We start from the raw sequence: 15,471 nt of genomic DNA, 5'->3' as shown, positions 1-15,471 counted from the left end.
GACCCTAAAATAGATCGAGTTTTGTGATTTGTGACTACCAAATTATTGAGTGCCAATTTTGAAACTCCAGATGGTTTCTAAACTTTCTCTGTTTTTATAATTTCTGTCAGAGCCACCTCAATCACTGTTCTTTGACTATTGACATGCCATTCAGGTTTTTATTTACAATTTTACTTGTGCTTCTTATTATATGGACAAGAGACTTCTCGCAGCTAATTATTTAAATTCTCTGGTAGCTAAAGCTTCATGCAGTAATTTCAGTAGTCTACTGAAATAAGACAAGTCTATTTCATTTTCCTTCTCATGTTCTTAATGGACCCCATAAGCACATTCAATCATAAGAAAACTCCATAGGCACACTCAAAATAAAGTCTTCCTTTGTGGTTAAAGCCTTGTCTCTGCTTGTGGCACAAAATTGTCATGAAAGCATATACCCATGGTTTTTTTCCACAAATTTCTCTCTCTTCTACTAACACCTTAGTATGTGACCTTGGGAATATGCCTTAACCTTTCTCAGCTGTTACCAGCTGATACTGACCCTAGTAAAGTAATGATTGTAGTTTTGTTGGTATACTTTTTTGATTCATTTTTAGACCTGATAAATTAATATATTTCAATTAATAATATTTGGTTAATACTATATGTTCACCATTTGTATTACACTGTGTAAAGAACGAGAAACAGTCTGTCTAAAATACTGTTTCTCTGAACATGGACTAGTGCATATAGTAAAAAATGCAAATAACTTGGGCTTGGACATAGGGAGTAACTACTACTACACAGGCATGTATATGGTAAAATGCAAAGTCTCTTCCATCCATTACAATTTTAGAGATTCAAATTCCTCTCTCACAGCACAAAAGCAAAAGAAAGATCAAAGTAATTAAACAAAAAAATATTTAAACTGATAACAGCAAATACATGAAAAAAAAAACCCAACTTGTTATCCTGAAAAAAAGGGTAAAGTAAGTTAATTATAAATGTACATGTATAGAAGTTTACTTAATATCAGATGAAATATTCACAATCAATTAAAATGATCAGTATACTTCATGAGACTGCTGGATATAAATCAACAGAAAGGCCTTGTCCAAAGCTCAGTGTTAGTATCAGCTGGTTAGCCTCAGTTAACGTGGGCCAACTAGCAGATTATACATGTTGGCAGAGACAAACATAGGACTAGTTATCTTGTCCTGAAGGCAAAGTTCAAGTTTGGTTTCCTGCTCTCTAAGCACAAAATTTATGTTGCTGTCTGCCTAAGGCCTGACAAATTTTGGAATTACAGTCCTGTCTTGGAGTTCCTTATAACCTCTACTGATGCAGCTGCTGCCAGATAGAGAGGGGATATTGGACCAGAGAGATTTATAAATACTAAACCTGGCATCCTGGGTAACAAGTCTACAAGAGAGCTGCTTATGAAGTCCAGGATTTGAGCCATGCCCATTCAGCATGACCAGCTTTATCCAGGAGAGCTGTGAGTGTTCAGTCAGGAATAGCAAATCACTCTCTTTCTGTTACCAGCTAAGTTTGTTAGGTTCTTCTGAATCTTCACAGTTCTTCTACAAAAACATTTTTATTTCCTAAGGTGCATCGGTTTTGAGGGTCATCACTTAATAGATCAATTTTCTCCATGAATCTCATGGAAATACATAGTGTCAGAATTACTTTTACTCAACAGCAACCATTGGATAAGCTACATGATATTCCCATAGTAAAAGAAATTGTACATATTTTCCCCTTGCAAGCTTTTTCTGTGAATAAGATTTATTTTTAAAAGAAAGAGAGCGCATATGAGTCAAAAGGTTCATTTACAAGGCTGTCATGGAGACAGCAGTTTTAAATAACTACAGCTACATCAAATGATAATCATCAAACCAAACAAACTAAATGCCAAAATACTCTGAAACCTAAAAATAAGAGCCAGGTCTAAATTACTCTAATTTCTAAGGCTTTACAACGTTTCAAAAGGTAAGTCACGTTCTGAGTGTGTACTCTTTGTTTTTCATACTTGAAGAGGAGTGAAGTGGTTTGTGAATCAGGCTTTTAAGACATTTGGCTGTAGCAAAATTGTAATAAAAAATGCATAATATGTACTTAAGAAGGAAAGTAACACCTCTACCATAAATTGGCTCTTTGAAATATTTAAATTAAAAAGTCTAAAGCATGCTATGCTTGCATAAAATAGAATTAAACAGCATGTAACTTAGATATGTGAGTTTCCTCACAGAGACAAATTTAAAATTGGGAATGCTGAAGGAAAGGAAACTTTATTCAAGACAATACCAACAATGCTAGTGGAATTTTCTCAAATTCAGGGTTTGGGCATTTTTTCATTCTCTGGGAGATCTTTCTTTCCATTGTAATTCAAGGAAATTATCACTAACAATGAAAAAATTCATCCTTTACTTTCATTCCATTTAGTACAGCACAGAAATTTCAGTGAAGAAAATAAAAAACCTCCTTTAATGAAAAGTAAAGTATATCTCTATGGCTTAATACCTTGTTCTACTCCCTAAACACAAAACCTGAAAGTCCTTAGATGCTGTTCCCACTCAGGCATAATTCCCACTCAAGTAAACTGGCATTTTGCCACAATAAAACAAGTAACACGATAAGAATTCAGCCATGAGACTGTATCAGTTTATTGCAATATTTCCCTACAGACCACAAGCAAAACTGTAGTCTGGATGACAGAGGAGTGCTGCCCAGCACATATGCAGTCACTGGAATTCTGCCAGTCAGGCAATATCCCCTGTATTTCTCCAGAACAGAGCAAGAAACATACTGTGATAGGCAATCAAAGCAGGGCAGAGTCACTTCTGCAAGCAGGGGCATTTGTCTTTCTGATTTCCATTTTAATATATTTGGGAAAATCATCAAATTTAAAACAGAATGTAGAAAAAAGATGTTCTCCAAGTTCAAGACATTTCATCTAACCTCCAGCAACCATCTAATTCCAAAAACTGAAATCTGTTCCTTTGCAAAGAATTATGTTTGTTTACAGTTTCTCTGTCTCACCTGAAATTCAAGTGGAATGTGGATGGAGATTTAATAACATATAATACATCTACTAATTGAAGTTCAGAATGGCCAGAATACAGTTATCTGAAGCTGAAAAGGATAAAGAAAAGTAAAATTAACTAAAGGGAGCAACCCCCTCTCCCCCACACACACATGTGGGATCCTTTCTTTATCTTAAGGAGTGTGTCTGTTCCATTCAGTGAGTTATATGTAGAAACCCCGCATCTTTTGATATGAATTCTTCTTTATTTCTCTCAGTTTAGCCTCTTGGAACCCGTGGTCATTACTAAATTGCCAAGGCAAGTCCTGATCTAAAATGAGAGCCACCTCTAAAGGCTATAAATACAATTCAATTAACTTCAACCATGAACTCATTGCAAAATGCACCAACCCTCTTTTTTTCGTATTGACTATGACTTCAGAGGAGAATGTGTATCTGTAAATATATATTTACTATTGCATTCATTCTGTGTATCATGCTATATATCACATACACAAACAGAATTATTAATGGCCTTCTCTCTTCCTTCCCTTTATTTTCAGTGGATAATATTCAACCTATCCATCCTCTATGTCTTTTCTTGTTCAAAGCCACTTCACTATGTGTATGACTCTCAGAACTTCTTGAAAAGAGCAATATTTATTAACTGTCCAATTAAATGTATGTATTATATAGTTTCTGTTAGTGACATGATAGTAAGAAGTCTGTCAGCATTTCCCCTAACAAACCCTATTTTCAGAGGTTTAAAATTGCAGTGTAATTTTGCCTCTCCCACTACAAAGTTTCAGCTTGAGGATAAATGTTTTTCCATAAGGATTTACTTTTAGCTGTCCAACACATAATATTTAAATATGAAATATGGAACCAAAATTTTCATAAATTTTAATGATATCCATGGTATATCAGACTTCTTTTACTTTTTGTGACTTAAACACAGAATTTGTGTTAACAACTAAACGCTACAGTTCAAGTTATTAATAATTGTTCCTTTTCCTAAACAGCTCTTTAAAAGAGGCTGCAGATCAAAGGCACCACTTTTAAGTATTACAACTTAAACACTCATTACAAGCTTAACGATAACTTGATAAGTCTTAGAGCAGTAGGTATTCTAAATTCAGTTTTATTTGTCTCCACTGAAAATGTGTGTGGCCATTACTGATCCACCTTGGCTTGGTTGCTCTCACTACCAAACCTATCAGTCAAAGTAAAAAAAGGAATAATCTGCCTATGTAAGAAGTGAAAAGGAAGTCTGAATTGAGACACTGGTCATTGGTTTCAGGAGCATCCATAGCTGGGAATATTCCAGCAGCAAGTGTAACATCAGATATTCTGTATTTTCCAGGCACAAATGTAGATCTAACCTGTAACTCTTACTTTTGTATTCATGCAGCTTATATTCCAAGGTAAGAATTTAAACGTAATTGTTATAAACTGCACTATATAGAAACAAAATTAACTACTCAGCCATACTTAGACACATGCACCTTTATGTTCAATGTTTACATTGCAGATAAAAAGTTTGCCAAATGGAATTTATGTAATTATATAGAAAAATATTTCCTACATGTATCCCAGTAACACTGTAATCACTGAAACTCTTAAAAATGCCAAAGTTGTAATATTTTTCCTAGTTTAATTTTGTCTGAGGCCTACACATTTGAATTTCAGGTGCCTTCATGAGGAAAATTTCTTCTAAAATTTAGCCCAAGTTTGTTTAGGTCCTCCACCCATTCCAAAAGTGTGGCTATGCAGCTGCAAGCTACTAGTGAGGGATGCTAGTAGGTGATCTGTGGTCAGATATCACTGGCCTGCAGTTACACTTGTTCTTTCCAAATGTATCAAAGTTAAATTGATTCTCGTTCCTCAACCACCATAGTCTCACAAAAGCTATTCTGACTTTTGAAACAAGATATTAAACAGTTCCAGTTTAGGAAGACTTCTGTTAGTTCTGACTGGCAGCCCAATTGTGAATGCTCTTAGTGTATCAGAACAGGGCAGTTTAGAAACAAAGCCAAACGTATTTCTGTGAGATTGGCTGCAGTACATGATCTGAGAATGGATTTTGATGAAGCTCTGAGAGGAATCACAATTTTAGCACAATGTGTTTCACTGTTGCCTTTAACTACGTGTTTCCTGCCTCTACCCGTGCTTATTTTTCTTTTTCTGAAGGAGTGAAACTTCCAAAGAGGAAAAAACCTCCTTCAGGGTGGCCTGTGTCATACATATTTCTCAGAACATGAGTATAATTGTATATAGATATATAAAGGCATGCTGGCCTTAAAAAAACAAAACAAACAAAAGGGGGGGGGGAAAAAAGAGAGAACTAAACAACCAAGAGGTTAAGTATTCCAACCTAATAGTTTTTGGGGTTTTTTTTATTCTGATAAAGTACACTAAAATTCTGCTGAGTGAACGCAGAGATTGAGGAAAGCAAAGGCCAGAAGGACTCTGGGTAACTTAAAGTGTGTTGCTTCTGTACCACAGTCTAACCTAGATCACCTTGGATTCACCACTTTAGCAGCTTGAGGCTGTACTATAATCTGCTAAACTGTCTTCACACCACAGACTCCAACATTTCCCTCACTGGGCTCTTTCTGTCCTTGGTACCATCTGGCTTGCAAAGGCGTCCTCAGAAGTCCTCATTCTATGATGACTCCTGTGCAAAGATCTTCTTCCCAAAGAAATGGCAATTTTAAGACCTCATAAGTTCATTCTAATTTTTTTAACAGGACAGAGAAACACCCAAATTTCATGTTGAATCATTTGTTTTTCTTTGCTGCACACTTGGCTCATGCAATATCAGCTGTCAAACTTCAGTGATGTTTTTGCTTGAATCACAGCTGCTGGAATCAAATAATTAACTATTGCACCTCATTTCATTTTAAAAGATAACTAATTACTAGCACTCAGAATTGTTAAGGAAAATTTAGAAATTTGTATTCGGCCGCTTCAAAAAAAATATGTCAAATAAAAAGAAGAATTTCAAATGTATTATTTTTTTAAATGTCATGAATTTTCAGTCAAAATCCTGATTTTTGCAGGTGCTCAGACTTGGCAATACTATTTAGCCCAGGAATTTTAAAGGCCATCTGAGATAAGGAGAGATTAGCACACTCTTAGATTTGCCATCAGAACTGCACATGTAGCTGCCCACTAAACCCTCTCTTGATGGAATGATAGGGAGTAGGGCTTTTCAAACACAGCTGATTTTGACTAATGTAAGTTAGGGAGGAATATGCAAAAGGAAAAATTATGCAATGGACAGAATTAGTGGTAACTTCTGTTGTGACAACTATGGCAAAGGCATGGAGGACCTCTTCAGCCTGCTCAGCAGTGTTCAGGCACTGAAGACCACCAGATTCATTTAAGACAAGGCACACTGGGAGTATAAAAATAATTATTTTTATATCAGGCCAGGTAGCTGTATTATTTACAGCCTTTTAAATAACAAATTTTCTCATAACTTTCAACATAAATTTTAAAATTGTATGTAGTTATTTTTATTTTCAATCATGAATGTCATATTTTATAGAATCAGGAACTGCTGCTGCAGTTAACATATTTAAAAGCACTTTTACACTTTCACCTGTCACAAACGATACCTAGGTTTTACAGAAGTTAAGTTCACTCAGTTTTTTTTTTCTCAGACACTAAACATAAAACACTATTAATTCAGAATTAATGATACATTTCACAGTGGAATTATCTATTGTGATTTTAAAATGAATTTGTAAGCATGTATATGAGCAAAACTGCTCTTCTAACTGCAAAAGTTTCACTCAGATTTCAGACTAGTGACCTTCAGCACAGCTCCACACATCACCTATGAGCAAGAGAGATTATAGCCATTCATAAATCTGATCTTTTTTGATACACCTGGCTTCTCCCTTATTTTCCTTATTCTGTGACTAGCAAGTCCATTGAGAATTCAAGCATGCAACTTATGCTCCAGAAGAGCTTTTCTGTCATTTCTGAAATTTCACACAAGCATAGCCATGGTCAGAAAGAATCCAGGTTTTCGGTTACAGAGATGAAGACTGTCCTTTGGGATCTTAAAGACAAAGAATAGGAAGGAAAATAAAACCAGGAAAGAGAAATTCCATATTAAAAATTCATTAAAAATACTTCTATTAAAGTCTATAACTGTATATGTAGACAGAGTAAATTGATTTACTGTATTTACTTCCTTACTACTGAAAGATGTTTTCACCATGGAGTTTTATACAAAGCAGGAACAGGACAGCCTGCAGCTGCCTGCCCAGCCTTCTGGAAAACATTTTCCATGGAATTTGCGACCTTGAACTATTTTATTCAAAAAAATCTGAAGGATTTGTTATATGGGGCTTTCCAAACATTTTTTGCCAAAAGTTTTAATGTGTGTCATTAGAGCTGCCAAGCTGTACATAACATACAGAATATCTTGCTAAAGTTTATAGAATCTGGCATAAGAAGGTTAAAGAAAACAGAGCACATATATGAAGAGTGACAGCTGATTATTTATTTTTACATATTTTTCAAAGTATCAATAAATCCATCTGAAATTTCATAGGCTTGAGATGTTGTAAGGGCAGCAAACCACAAATTACAATTTAGTTTCATTTGCCTTCTACACAGTTTTCTCCCAGGCTCAAAAGAAATTTACACAGAGCATATGTCCAAAATGAACTTTTAATAATCAAATGAATTTTGGCTTTCTGAAAGGTGTTATCAAAAGAAAATTATAAAGTAATATTCACTTCACCAAACACACAGGATTATTGAAATTTCATTTCTATCTTAATAGTTCACCATGATAATTTAAAGAATAATGTGTTTGATCCACCACAGAACTTAGGCACCTGCAGTTTGCTGCAGGATGCAAATCATGCTCTGGTGACATTCATAAGGTACCAAGTTCAGAGACCACCTTTAGCCACGATTAAAGGTGAAACTTCTGGTTTAAGGTAAGACATCATACAAAGCTGGTCATAAATCTTGCCAAACTTCAGTAATTTGGGTTAAAATTTTCTCTATTTGCCATCTGCTTCACGTAGCAAATCATTCAGGGCAGGGCCTTTCTTTGGTCATTGCTGAACCTTATGGTTCCACTGCAGAAATTTTTCCACTCTTGGTCACTTCCTAATCCTTTAGTGTAACTGCATTTTGCAAATTCTCAACAAGAACCTCTCTAGAGTTCAGCTGCTCCCTAAAAAGTTTGCTCAAAAATATTTAAAGATCATTTCAACCACAGGATCAAGGTTGTTTTAACAAGTGACTGCCAGAAACAGTTATGAGAACAAAGGATACTGATGGTGGCTTGTGACTGGGTTTTGTTTGTTGTTTGTTTGGGGGATTCTGGGTTTTTGAGAGGGGTTTCTTGGGTTTGGGTTTTTTTTTTTTTTTGGGTTGGTTTTTTGTTGTTGTTTTTTTGGGGGAGGGGGTTTTTGGATTGTTTTTTGGGTTTTTTCTTTGCTTTAGCCAGATCCCTGGAATCCATGTCAGTTAGCTCTGAGGACTGCCACAGAACATGTAAAAGGCAGGCTCAGTTGTGCAGGGGGAGAGAAAAGGCTGCTGCTGGTCAGGAATCCCCCTACATGTCCTTCCTTCTTCCAGAAGTAGCAAGCATGATTGTCCAGACTTCTCCTCCCTGTCTTACTGTTACTTCTCCCAGCTGAAGAAAAACCCAACTGGGACTACGGTTCCTTATCCCTTTAAATTTTGCCTACAGAATTGAAAAGCTTTGAAGTGGCTCTGAACACAAAGCTGGCTCCAGGACTCTCCCTCCTGTGCTCTCAATGGACCATATGTCTCACAGCCTGCAGGACAATGCAAATACAGTCAGTTCAAATACAGATTGAACAAATGCTAAGCCTACTGGAAGAGCAAGAAAGAGTCTACGGAATAACCTGGCATTGGATACAAATTGAGGCTGGAGGCTGCTAAGGAGGGAGAAGAACACAAGGAATGACTTCAAAGTAAATAAAGCCTAGGGTCTTTCCTTGGGACATTTTGAAGCCATTCCTCACTCCCCAGTAATAACTTGTGCTTGGAATGCCAAGGAAAACTTGGAGGTGCATTTCTGCTGCAAGGATGTTCTGGAGATCCCAGGATGCAGCTGAAACTGCTGTAGCCAAGTCCTATGCTCTGTACAGGCAGGAATGGCTAGAGGATCTGGACACACAAAAAGGCCTAAATTTCTTTTTAAAATTATTACCAGTATTTCCAGTGCCATAAAACTGACATCTCATCCCAAAACTGAAGTGTAAATTCTCTTTGTTCATCTGCGACTTGACTTCATCAGAGACCTGTCCAATTATCTTAGTTGCCCCAGTGCATTGACTTTTGTTTCCAAATGCCAAAATTATTTCAATCTCTATGGCTCAGTGCCCATCTTCAACTGCAATCCACAAGAAAGGTACACCTTGCAGAAATCTTCTAATAAGTTTAACCTACCAAGTTAGCTGGTCAATATAAGGTTGTATGTTGTAAAAAAATCTTTTACACTCTGTTTAAGCAGAGAATATAATCTCCAGGGCCTCCAGTATACTGTAGTACAGCTCATCACAAAACACAAAATTCCATTAAAAACAAGTATATCAAAAATAAAATCTGTATTCATTAGTGACTTGCTACAAAAATATTTTTTCTTCCTTATTAAAAAAATTCTGTATATTATATTCTCTTGGAGCCTAGTATTTAAATGTAGCTTTTTCTTTGTTTCCAATAACATTTCAGCCACAATTACTTAATAAATTATAAATCACAATGTAGTTTTTATGTAAATGCATTTTTGTGTTCAAGCATGGGATTAATGTTTGTGTATGCAAATGAACAAAGGATATTTTCAAAGAGGTTATGGTTCAAACCATGGCAAACTTTAAAATGCTTTACTGTATTAATGGTTGAATAGGACACTGTTCTCTCTTTTTCCCCTTAACAATTAATAACTTGTTTTAAATGCACCTGTTGCTAATACCTAATTTCTGTTTAGTGCAACTTCAGAGCAAATAGGGTTCTTTGTCAGTGTATAGTTCCTGCTTGATGTTGCATATAATTCTTATAATATTCTGAATGGCATGTGCTAATTATTTAGCACAATAGCTCATCTTATGGAGCTGTAAGGCTGTAAAAGAAGGGTAGCAATTACTTAGGATGGGAGCATCTATTTTTCTTGTAAAAACAAAATTGTTGAAGGAAAAAAATAGAAAAAAAAAAAACAAGGAGGAAAAATTAACTAACAGCCAAGGAGTAGTAGAAGAGTTAATGTTTTGAAATTTTTATAATCTGCAAGGCTAGATCTGAAGCTTTCAATCCAGATAGTAAGAGCTCCAATTTCTATGTGCTGTATCGAGGCCAGACTCTACTCTCCCCAGATGGCTGACCAAACAAAGTTCTTAACCCACCACTCTCTTAAAACTTGATTATATGAGCACACACCTATACACTTTATGCAGAGGAGGTGTATCACTGACAGGTGTTTAAAGCAGTTTCAAAAGGCACATACAGAAAGTAGCATGAGCTCACACAGAAAAGACACAAAACAAAATCAAAGCAACAAACTAAGCAGTTTACAGAATATATCATGGAATCACAGAATTATTTAGGCTGGAAGGAAGCTTAGAGATCTAGTTCCAAAGCCTGTGCCAGGGTCAGGGACACCTCCCACCAGACCAGGTTGCTCAGAGCCCCATCCAGCCCAGCCTTGAACACTTTCAGCAATGGGACATCCACAGCTTCTCTGGGAAACTTGCTCCAATGCATCACCATCCTACGGCAATTTTTTCTGATCTCTAACCTAATCTAAACTCATTTCAAAGCCATTACCTCTATTACTATCAATAGATGGCCTTGTAAAAATCACTTTTCACCTTCCTTTGGGTTCTGGAAGATGCAAAAATTCTCCCAGAGCCTTTTTCTCTCCTGGCAAAGCAACTTCAGCTCTCTCAGCCTGTCTTCATAGGAGAGATGTTTTATATTTCATGGCCTTCCTCTAGACTCACTTCAACAAAGATCACCTTCTTTGTGTACTGGGGGCCACAAAGCTGAACCCAGCACTCAGTTAATGCTCTTATATGCTTATGCTAGCCCTAGATTAGCAAAAACACAACAACATGGATGTGAAATAAATTAAATTTATGAAAAGGATACTATTTATTTTTTAAAGAAGTTATGCCTTAGGGTTCTGAGTTAGCTTCAGGCTAAAACCAAGAGAAATACTCAAAACATCATTCATACAAAGATGGAATCATGACTTGGGAGACTTACCTGGAGATTAGGAAAAATTTAATGGAATATGTACAATTTATGGGTTTAAGCCTGTCTATGATGGTTGCTCCTGCTTTTTGTCCCACAGTCTTGTCAGAAAGGTCACAGAGAGAAGTTGGAACTAAAACAAGGTAGACTAAAAAAACATGCATTGAATACAGAAACCAGAACAGCACAAAGTACACAGAAGGGAAAGACTCTCAGATAGTATTCTGAAAACTCATTAATTGTGGAGAGAGAATGAAAAAAAATTCTATCAATACTCACCTAAATCTAGATATAAACACTCTCCAGACCTCTTCTCAGACTAGTCATGCAATCAAGATTTATTAGTTCAAATTTTCGGGGACAGTGGATCTCCAGCCCCCATGTTCTACAATTCACTGAGATACAGTTTTTAAAAAAGCACTTTTCAAAATCCTTGCAGCAGAAAGCAGATTACAAGGCCTTAATTTATCCACCTGAAATACAAACAAGGCCATGAAAATCACATCACCAGTCACAACTAAGCTACATATTTTACATTTCTGGATATTTGGATTAGTTGTAAGTTTCAGGTTAAAAGAAAATGGTGGGGAGGACTCCTCAGGAAAAGCTGTTTTCATTAATTTCTGAGAATCTAAGAAATGGTGATAAAATTGCAATTTACTTCTGAATATTTTTTCTAGAAGAAATGGTAAAGTCCATCTAATAAATTAGATTTTAAATGATATTTTACATATAGGTACAGCCCACAGAGAGGTCAGAAAATCAATACATAGGCTGAAAAAGGATAAACCAATGTTTCCTTAAACTAGATCATGTTCTAGATCATTTGTGAGACAGAACTCAACATAAAAGATCCAGCTTAAGCTGAAATTTTACAGGACATTTGAATAGCTGAGACAGACTTCACAACTAACCATATGCTGAGCATTTATCTACATTGGGCTTCCTGCTTCCACTGATGATGTGAATGTTAAATTGCCACTGACTTCTAACAGAACCAAATCAAATACTATAATTATACACTTTGTACTATCTGTGCTGCACTGTATTATTATCTATAATTGATTATTCAACTCAGTAGCTATTGTTCTTTAAAATGCTTTTGACGCGTTGTAGGAAAGTGCTATATTAAACAAAGTTGATGAGCAGAGAGATTTCGGACTTTCTGCCACATGTAATGATGAAGCTGGTGTAAACCAGACTAGCTCCCCTTCCAGAAAGTCACATCCAAATTTTTTGAGACAGTGTTCCACACAGATAACCTTCGGCTGAGAAACAGACCTTGCTATGCTGAATATTGTGCAAATGTATTAAGAGGAAAAAAAAAAAAGCCCAACTGCTAAAAACTTCCACATAGACAAGAAAAATGTTTAGCTTGGGGGAAGAAAGGTGGAAAAACTGCAGAGCAGTAAGTTATTTGCCAGAGAGGTACATCAACCTAAGTTACAAAAGCACAGCCTAGCTCAAGTTTTGGATTTAACATCTTAAGTCATAGTTACAGAGTCTTTTCAATCAAGTGTGAGCCAACAGAATCACAGGCAGGGAAGGTCTGGGATTCTTGTCTGCCTGCTCCTGCCTCCCATCCTGTGACAACCCACTTGTGGTCATGTGGTCATGTAATGGATTGAACCAAGTAACACATCCAGAAAAAAGTAATGATTTTCCTTTACTGGGTTAGTATTCAGTTTTTGTCCTCAACACTTAAAATATTTAAATAGAAGAATTTTAATTTCTCTTTGAAAATCCAGTAGTCTTTAAATATCTGATAGTTAAGCAGTCAAATCCTGTTCTCAAAACATGAAAACACTGTGACCTATCTCCTTAGATTCCCATATATCAACTTATTTTGCTAAGCACAGAAAGCTGTTTTTGTATTTCCCTTTTTTATATGCCAGTAAAATAAATAAGGGTTGGGTTTATAAGCTATCTAAAACTAGTAGGCTTAGTTCCAAGTAGCCTCAGTATTTACAAGAATGCCAAAGTAATGTCTACATTATTTTCAGATTAAGAAAAGAACCCTGAGAAAAAAAATTATTGTTGGAGTGTAACAAGTTTCCTAATCACAAAAATATTTATTTTCATGTCTTCAGAACACATACTATTGCTTCCCATAATTACAAATGAGATTAAATGTTAACCAATTTAAATCTGTCAAAATATTTTAATAAGTGGGGCAGATGTTCTGTTTTGTTAAGTATCACTATTTACTTTATGAGGTAATAATAACCTTACCTTTCCTCTGCAATAGTTAATAGTAAATGGTTAGAGCTTGCCAAAGAGCAAATAAATCATTACACTAAATACAGGTTGTCAGACTAGTTTAGTACCTTGTACACTCCATTTTACTTAGATAAATGGCTTAGAATGGGATTTACTCTCTGTGCAATTTTATAGAAAGATTCTGGCTTTCCTATTGTGGGTAGTTTCATATCAGATTTTAAGCAAGGTACTGTATCAGTATGCAGATTTTACATACACTTACTTGTGTGGGTTGACTTCACATATGTACAAATGTGAGACAAGCTGCAGACCTCCCAGGAATATCATTACAGAGAGTACTTTTATAGAAAGACTCTGGCTTTAGTAAATAAATAAATATACCAATGCAAAACTCAAGACAGTTGAATAGTGTAAAATCAAGACTCTGAAACACTCCTCAGAGTTGTCTTTGATTAAACCATATTAATTTATAGTCCATTTATAGTCACTTTTCATCAAATTTGCAATTGTTCAGCTCCAATAAAATGCACAGACAAGTTTTAAAATTATTGCTGAGCACATAAAGTGTAGATGCCACATTTTTTTGGATAGCTGAGACATATTCAGGGCTAAGCACAAGTGGTTCTGACCACTCAGTCCTGAGAAGGTTCCTGTTGGGGCTGTTACACAATTCAAAACCCAATAAAATCCACCTGTCAGTTAGGAGTTTATTTGTTCTTATAATTATATAGATACTATCTTCATTTTGCACAACTAGACATATTTGAAATTTTGTATGGAACAATATTTGTACAATTATATATTTGTTTTAGAATCACTATTTCATTTCTTCCCCTACTTCAAAATTCCTACCATCCAAATACTGAAAAGGAATAATTTGGAAAACTATGCAAAGCTAACAGCTAATAATGGTTGAAGGAAAGAGATCACAAGTTCCATTGGCTGACATTTGTATAAACTATTTGCAGAAATCTTGAGAAAAGCAACTCTGGCCATGGAAAGAAAGATGAGGTTATGAGTGATCTGTGAACAAGGAAAAGGTCCAATAAATTGGCTCACTTATTCACACTGAATAATTCAAACAGCTTGACTCAACACTAGACATACTCCTTACTCCTTTTAAAGGATTAAAATATTCATGGTTTCTTCTGTCAAATGCCATTATCACTCTGTAATGTCAGGAGCAATGGCTATCTTCCCAGGGCTGTAAGAGGCTTGGATGTGATCATCAGCTCCAGCTGTGGAAGCTGCTTGGCAAACGCTGCTTCTACCTCTGGTCTCAGTCTCAAATCTGTATGTGCTGCTGGTCCTAGCAAAGGCAACTTCAAACACTGTCTCCATCTTTATGTTCATTTCTAGCGCCCCATAAGCACTGCCAGGCTGTGCTGCCTGACAGCAGTGTGCAGTGATAGCTCAGAAAGAAGGACATCTACTTCCTGTCATAGTTGTGACAAGATCATGCTAGACAGTATCCTTACCGTTGTAAAAATAAAGAAAATTCCATTTTCCAGCTCAAAACCAAATCTCACTTTGCCTCTTTGCACAGCCAGGCACACAAAGCCAAATGGGAGCAAGTGATGACAAGGCTAGAGGGGTGCTGAATTGTGTTTTGTGTCAGAGAATGCCACTACAATGGGTTATACAGAAGCCATCAACTTCTTAAAGCAGCTATTGGCATCTCTCCTCAAAATAAAAATAGAGGGGACAAGGAGCTAATGTGATGTAGCACATTCCCAACCACAGTCTTTCAAAGACACTCAGAAGACAGATTTTCTTTAGCTGCATCAACATTCCAGTCTACTTCAATTCATGTTTTGCAAGATGGACACACTTTATAAATTCTTTAAGGATTCTCTGTGCATTTGGTAAATTCCTCTTTAATACAACCCAACCTGTTCAGTTTTTCAGTAGATTTTTTCCCCTTTCTTTTAAAGACATCTTAATTAGTCTAATCCTGACTGGTCTCTTTCCAATGTTCCTGTTGGCACAGTAGGATT

Source organism: Molothrus ater, chromosome 6 (genome assembly GCF_012460135.2).
Source record: "Molothrus ater isolate BHLD 08-10-18 breed brown headed cowbird chromosome 6, BPBGC_Mater_1.1, whole genome shotgun sequence".
Lineage (NCBI taxonomy): Eukaryota > Metazoa > Chordata > Aves > Passeriformes > Icteridae > Molothrus > Molothrus ater.
Note: the sequence above shows the minus strand (reverse complement) of the source record.